Below are 7,157 nucleotides of genomic sequence, written 5' to 3'. Positions count from 1 at the left end.
TTCCGGCCTCTAGATGGCATTTCCCAGCTAGAGCTGCCCCTGCTGCTTCAATCGGCCCCGAAAATGCTGTCTCTCAATCCTTGGACACGGTTCCAGTGGAGGGTTTCTCCTCTCCCCGTGTCTTTGGAGGACTGTCAAGGTAAGAGGTGAAGGTGACGACCAGAAGGTGCTACAGAAACACGAGGTACTGGAAGTTCAGGTCTGCTGAGGAGGAGCAGGCAGGATGGTTTCCCTCACGTGCCTGGTTAATGCAGGCAGGGTAAGGCAGAAGTTTGCTGGGGTGGGGGTGAGCAGTTTCCCAGAGCTGGGCATGGAGAGAAGCATTGCACCATGCTGGAGCTGGTTTGCTGTGGTACTCCCTCTATAATTAGGTCAGCTCCCAGTGTTTCTTCTGGCAGGCTGACAAGCTTCTGTTCTCCACACCAGTAGTAAACAGGCATTGTTGCTGTGCAGGAGCCTGACCTTGCTGTGCCACAGCAGAAGAACCTTGCATTGTCCACAGCCTTTTCTGGCCCCAACCAAGCCTCCTCCTCTCAACTCCTTTTCTCATCCATCTTGTGTTTTCTGGGCAAGCCAGTGAGGTCCTTCTGTGCTTCCCTGCCTGGGATTGATTTGCCATGCCACCTCTTCCCAGCCTGTGTCTGTTGTGTCAGCAAGCAAGCATGAGGAGCAAAGCAGACTGGCCATTATCAACATTTCCTTCCACATATCTAGGGTCAAATGCAGGTGCAATTTCTTCTTCTTAGCGATGCTTAAGCAGGAGCTGCAGAAGACTTCAAAGTCTGCCCCATAGCATTCAGACTTCTTATCTCTGTCACTTTGCTTCCCTGGCTTTTTCTTGCTCCTAATTTTGCTGACCCGAGACTGGTTTTGGTTTGCCAAGCAGTGGGTGAGATAAAGGAGATATCTTCTGTTGCTTACTCCAGAGAAAAGAGAGGGAGGGAAAGAGAGAGAGGAGTAAAACTGCTTTTCTAGGTAGAGTGATCACCAAGCTCTGGTGTGAGTTTCCACAGCTCTTAGCTGTGCAGAGCCAAGCATGGCAGGAGTGTGCTGGACTCTGCTCCTTGGGAGCTCTGTGTCCCGAGTTTCACTGCTGCTTGTGCAAGCCTTTGGGAAGTGCCAGGTCCCCAGATGAGAGGGATGGTGCAACTTGGTCCCTATTGTGAGAGAAGGAAAGCAGCTTGTTTGCCTCAGAGCCCAGAGGAAGCTTGCAGAGCTAGTGATGAGAAATAAATAGGCATCTCCCTGCTTGCAACAGAGCATGTTGAGGTGTTTCTGGTGCCAGGTTGCACACGTTGGGCTCCTCTCTTCCCAAGGCCATCAGGCTGGCACTTGGCCACAGCCTCCTCTGCCCTGCCTTTGCTGACAAGATCCTTTTGTCTCAGCACCGAGGGCTCCTGACCTCCTGTGCAGCTGTGTTGGTGTGACCACAGGGGAGGTGAGTGTCTTCTGGCACCAGGCAGTCCAGGAGACACGAGTCTGCTCTGCTGCCTGCTGTTAGGAAGGTGAGGTCTGGCATTTTGGCAGGGCTTTGTAATGACACCTCATGAAAAACCAGTTGGATTCCCTCGTAACAAATGGGTGTAGTGGTTTTACACCCTTCTGCTCATCGCAGCTCTGCTCAGTCTCTACTGAGGGTTTGGTTTTCTGCCCCCTTGGCAAAGGCCCAAAGGATTGATGAGTTAGTCACCTTCCTTCCACCTTCAGCACAAGGATGGGGGCTGGATATATAGTTACACAGGAGAAAGTGTTATCAAAAAGCCAGGAAACGTACCAGTGGAGTTCAGTGTCCTGGAGTGGTGCTGACTACTTCTTCATTACTAGAAAATACTCAAAAAATTTAAGAATATGTGGCAGCAACTGTTCAAATACAAGCTGGCCTGGCCGGGGAGGCTGCATGCCTCTGGGCAAGGTCCATTGCTGTCCTAGGAATGACAACAAACTGTGTGAGCCTGTACAGCCACCTCCCCAGAAAATGGGCTGCCTGGCTTTCCAGAGATGATCAGGTTCCTACCACACAGATGTCACTGTTCCTGCAGGTATGTGTCCTGCTCCTCTGGAAAGGAATGTTCTGTGGAGCTATGCAAACTGGTTTTCAGCTGGCTGTTTCTGGAAGTGGTAGCAGTGTGCCCCTGGCAGAGCAGAGCAGAGCTCAGGGCAGGCTGATCTACCCAACAAGACACTGCTGGCCTGGCCTTCTGCACTGCTGGCTGTCAGCTTTCCTGGCTTTATGGCTCATCCACTGGATAAGGGATCCCCTCTGGGGCAGCTCCTGGACTTCAAGACAGGGAGAGCTGAGCTGTTGATGTGTCAGAGCACTGGCAGGGGTTAATGCCCATTGCACTTCCAAAAAAATCCCCATGCCAGCCCACCCTCAGACAAAAAAGCCTCTCATTGCAAAGAGTCTAGTTTGATGGACTAAGACTCAAACTCTAGTTTGAGTCTAGGATGATGGGCTTTTTGTTGTTGGCTTCAGGGCAGGCAGGGTTTGCTCCAGAGGGTGCAGTCTCACTGTGCTGTTTCCAGATGAGGCTGGTCTTGCCAATGAGATTGATTTTGGTGGCTTTCTTCCAAAGCAGCATGAGTTGGTCAGTATTTAACCTGTATTTGCTAGCTTGGAGCAGCTGCTGCTTCTTGCAATGGCAACAGTTGCACTGTTGCTTGCTTCAAAGCAGCATCCCAGTGTAGGTGTTGCCAGATTATTAGCAAAAAGACCCAGTTTCACTGCCCCTACACACAGATGTGCACCCCCCCCCCTGCATATCAAAGGGATTCCTGACATAAATCTGGAGTCTTTATCCCTAAGCCTCTTCTAGACAGTGCTCCTGATCTGATTGTCTCATTTCAGTGCCTCAATTGAAGTGACTCCTACAGATTTACTGGATGGTCTTTCAGCTTCTGCTCTGGAGTGACCTGGTGGTGCAGTGTTTTGCTGGCCCTGTGGTGCTCTCCCAGATGTCACACAGCCCTGCCACTTGCTGACAAAAAACCCCCTTCTGCCTCTGGCCACTGCAGGGACTTCAAAATGCTGTGTCATTAAAAACTGAACATGCTCCTGTAATTATGAGGGAGAAAAACACTCATCAGGGTTTCTGTGCCTGCTGGTGTGAGTGACATCCAGCTGTACTTTGGAAAGAGTGGTTTATCTAAGAGCTTAATTGGGATAAAACCACAAAGACTTGTTAGGGATTGATTGTCCCTAACTGCTCAAGCTGCTGAGCACCAGGGATGTACTTGCTGAGCTTTGTGAGCAGTGTGGGAGCTCTGCGAGCTGGGGTGACACCACAGCCCTGGACATCTCCAGCCCAAGGTGAGCTGTCTGCATGGCTGGCCATGGTTATTGTCAACTGAGCAGAGTATTAAAAGCTTTTCCTATAGGGAAGAAAAAAGTGTGCTCCTATCTTACTGTCCTTACTGGGAGGTAAGACAAGCTGTGCTTTACATTAGTATCCTAACGTGTGATATATGCTACATTTCCCATGGTATCTAATGTCTGTGATCCTCTGGTGTCCTAGTCCATGTGAGTGTCCCTTTCCATGTTCTGCCACTCCTGGAAGACAGCTGTTCTTGAGACTTCCTTCTGTCCAGACTTTTTAAAGTGCTCTCTCTCTCTTGCTATTAAATGGGGAACCCGCTCCCTGAGAGGTCTGTGATGTTCGTGCTGTCCTTGCAGTGTCCACTCTCATCCCCATCTCATCCCTTTTACTCCACTGTAGGCTGCCCAGGTGTGGCCATAACTCTCACTTTACTCCCAAGGACCTGTGTGTGGCCAGGGGGATGCACAGCAGTGAGCAGGGGAATGCCCTCCTTCACCCAGCCAGTGAGCACAGCCTGACCTCTCAGCTGTGGCAGTGAGCAGGGAAGTCACGTAGGGAGTGTTTGCACCCAGGCTGAATTAAGTGAAGTGCCTCCTTTTGTCCCTTCTCTCAGGAGCACTGCTGCAGGACCAGCAGAGGTGGAGAGCCCTGCCTGGGACTGATCTGGATTTCTGCCTGGAGTAGCAAGGGAGCTGACTGCTGACATGGAGGAAGGTCAGTGCTGAGCCAGCAGGGCTTTGGGTGGCAGCAGAAGGTTGCACACACAGGCTGGAGATGGAGGAGACTGGGGAGAGCTGAGTTTGAGGGGGCTTGGATGGTAGTGCAAGCTGTGGAGAAGCACCTTGTGGGGCAGGTCTCTGCCTCTCACCAGGGTGGGTGCTGGGCAGGGTGTCTCACTCAGGTTGTTGTGGTGGAGCTTGGAAATACCTTCTCTGCTGTTCTACCCTGCCACCACACCCCTGGCTTTAAGAGCTCTCTTCGGATGTTTTGTACATATGCTTGGGCCTGTTATTTTCAAGCTAATAACAAAATGTTACTTAATACTGCACCTATCTCCTCTTGGCTCATTAGCAAAGCAATTCTTGGCTGTATTCCTTTCCTCTGAGGAAGGGAGCAGTGCTGAGACACAACTAATGTTTAGCCTGCACATGTGCCAGTTCACCAAAACCCTGGCCTGCATCTAGTGAAACACCAGTCAGCTTCTGGGTGTGCTGTTTCAGGGTCTCCTTATCCATTTCTTTGGTGCTTCATACTAAGCTGCTGATAAATAACTGGTTTTTTTCTTTTTAACCTTCATCGTGGAACAGTCTGTGCTCAGTCCTTAGACCCTTCTGCTTGCCTGGCACAGAACCCATTGTCCCCAAGAGGCTGCCCAGGCTCTTAGTCACTATTATCTCAGGAAGGAACCTGAACGAACCTTCAGCAAACCTGGGGATGACTCAGGGGTTACTGAGAGTGAAGCTGCACTGTCAGCTGGAGCCCTGAAGCAGAGGAGGCTTCACTGAGGCAGGGACTGGGCTGCATTTTCAACAGCCCACTTCAAACAGTTTAGATTTTCCTGTGTTGGACACCCCTCTGTGCCCACTCCAAGCTGAGGGTGTGGCCTTGTAGGTATCACCTCTTTTCTCCTGTGCTTGTCTCAGCTGGGATCACCAGCAGCCCCTGTGGAAGAAAGCTCAGCTGAGCAGATCAGAGAGAAGGATCTGGGCTGGAGAGACACCATCTACATCAGGGCTTCTCAGACGTTATCTTGGCTGTGCTGCTGGAGCCAGGGGTGGGTTATCAGCCCTGCTACAGCAGATCCCAGCCCAGATCTGGGGATTGCCCACCATCCTACAGCTGATCTGTGAGGAGAGGGCAGAGTGTTTCTCTCCAGCAGCTCATCTGCTGCAGACTGGTACAGAGGTGAGGAGAGGTGCTGGCAGATGCCTGGTGAGGCCTTCATCACCACCTTTTCACCACCCTCTGGCAGTTCAGGGCTGAAGCCCTGACTTCTCCCAAGAGCTCTGAACTTGTGTCCCCAGCCACCAGTCTTTAGGGACCAGCAAAAAGTGTATCCAAGGGTCTGGCTGTGTCTGTGCAGACTCCTCAGAGCTGGGCCTCAGGCATCTTGTGGTCACCGCAGCAATTAGAAGGGAAATAACTGAGCAAGAGGAGAGCAGCTGGCAGTTGCCTCTGCAGTGACTAGTGATAATCACACCTGTGGACCTCATTTAATTAGTTAGAACTAGGCAATCAGTGTTGAGTGCTAATTACAGTGCCAGTCCCTGGTGCTCCCTGGGTACCACTGCTGCAGGCAGGGCTCTCGGACTGAAGGGCTCGTGGGTCCTGCTGAGCAGTGGGGTGCCTGCTCCCCCTTCCTGCAGGATGAGCCTGTCTGGGAATGCTCAGCCTGGGAAGGAATTCCATGAGGTGAGAGCTGGGGGGCTGCTCTCTGCTGTCCCACTGCAGCTCAGTGCTGGGGAACAGGTATTTGCTGGAGAATGTGAGGAATGTAGAGGAGAGCTTCCAGGGAGGGGAGACCACGGCTCTGAATGGAGAAACCTGTTTGATTCCCCTGAAGGGCAAAACACACCCAAGTCTCCTCCTCAAAACAAGGCTTGGCTTCCAGGAGCCAGCCCTCTCAGGTAGGTGCTCAGCCTTGCCCACAGCACCTTTGCTGCCAGGAGGGATCGGAGGTACCAGCTGCCAGCCCTTGGGGGGAGAGAGCTGGGAGATTGCTTGGAGACTGCTCTGCAGCCTCTTCTGGGGGAAAGCCACAGCTGAGGAGCCTCTGCAGGTAGGGCTGGGCAGGGAGGCTGGTCCTTTGAGCCTTGCAGAGGGCAGCTGGGGTGCTGCTTCTCCCACCTGCTCCCTCTGCCTGGGGAGGGGGAGGATCTGGCAGGGATGAGGGAGACTTGAGCTGATACCTTAAATCCTTCTCCTGCCTGGGAAAATGAAGCTCTTTTCTGTCGCGTGTTGGACCAGAGTGTGGATCTAAAGTGTGACTTGAGTAGTGCAGGGATGGTGTTGGTGCAAGTGCACAAAGGAGGCAGGAGAGGCTTGGGTGTGGGTATTTGTTGCTTGTCCTTGTCTGATCACTGAGTTCCCTCCCTGTCCATTGTTCCACACCTTCCTAAAGCCTGTTCCCCTCTGGATTTACTGGGCAGAGCAGTGAGCTCACTGGGGAGAGGTCTGTGTGTGGGCAGGAGTGAGCAGAGTCTGGGCAACACAGGTAAAAATTGAGCCTGTGACCCTTGACAACCTCTTGAGAGGCTTGGGGTGAGCTGCACCACCTTCTGCCTTCCAACCCCTTCTCCCCAGGACCCCTGTGGGACAGAGGAGGATCTAGATACAGATTTTTTTCTCTCTCTCTCTCCTGCTCTGCCCTGTTTTGTTTTGCTCTGAATTAGTATGAAATCAGCACCCTGGAAAGGAAGGGATGGGAGTGGTAAATCTGGGTACAGAGGAGGCAGCACCTCCCTCAGTCCTTGCTTCATCCTACCTCCAAGCTTGGGGGATGCCTTTTATTTATCCAGCCAAAGAAAAAAACCCCTAAATTTCTTCCCCCAAACTTACCATGTTTTAATTGAAAGTCTCAGTTCCCACAAATGACAGGTTTTAGTTTTCTTTTGCAAAAACATTGCTTTTTCTTGGCAAAGCTCTGTACTGTCATGAAGCTTCACTGAGGTTTTCTGTCCTCTCTGTTTGTGTGTCTGTGATACAAGCACAAAGCTCTGCCCTTGAAAGCAAACCGAAATTTTCCTTCCTTCTTCCTTTCATCTTCAGACATCAAGGCTTAAGGTCACTGGCAGGCGGGTGCGGTGAGCACCCTTTGCATCCTCCTTCCTTTTCAACTAC

At 51.8% G+C, this 7,157-nt stretch overlaps 1 protein-coding gene across 7 annotated transcripts in view; it reads left to right on the top strand.

The window, feature by feature from the left end:
- The first annotated feature begins 1,952 nt into the window (after window positions 1–1,952).
- Window positions 1,953–7,157, top strand: part of LOC127389785 (zinc finger protein 185-like) — a 39,501-nt gene continuing 34,296 nt past the window's right edge. For 6 of the 7 annotated variants that reach the window (XM_051630628.1, XM_051630625.1, XM_051630629.1 and 3 more), the window contains exons 1-2: window positions 1,953–2,039; window positions 3,931–4,031. The gene's annotated coding sequence lies outside the window, so the exon portion shown is untranslated. Of the gene's footprint in view, window positions 2,040–3,930; window positions 4,032–5,996; window positions 6,097–7,157 lie in introns of those variants that run through there. The other variant, XM_051630623.1, reaches the window with a different exon arrangement.

The sequence above is a fragment of the Apus apus genome, chromosome 12 (genome assembly GCF_020740795.1).
Source record: "Apus apus isolate bApuApu2 chromosome 12, bApuApu2.pri.cur, whole genome shotgun sequence".
Classification (NCBI taxonomy): Eukaryota; Metazoa; Chordata; class Aves; order Apodiformes; family Apodidae; genus Apus; species Apus apus.
The sequence above is the reverse complement of the archived record's forward strand: the minus strand, read 5'-3'. Positions and strand labels throughout refer to the sequence as shown.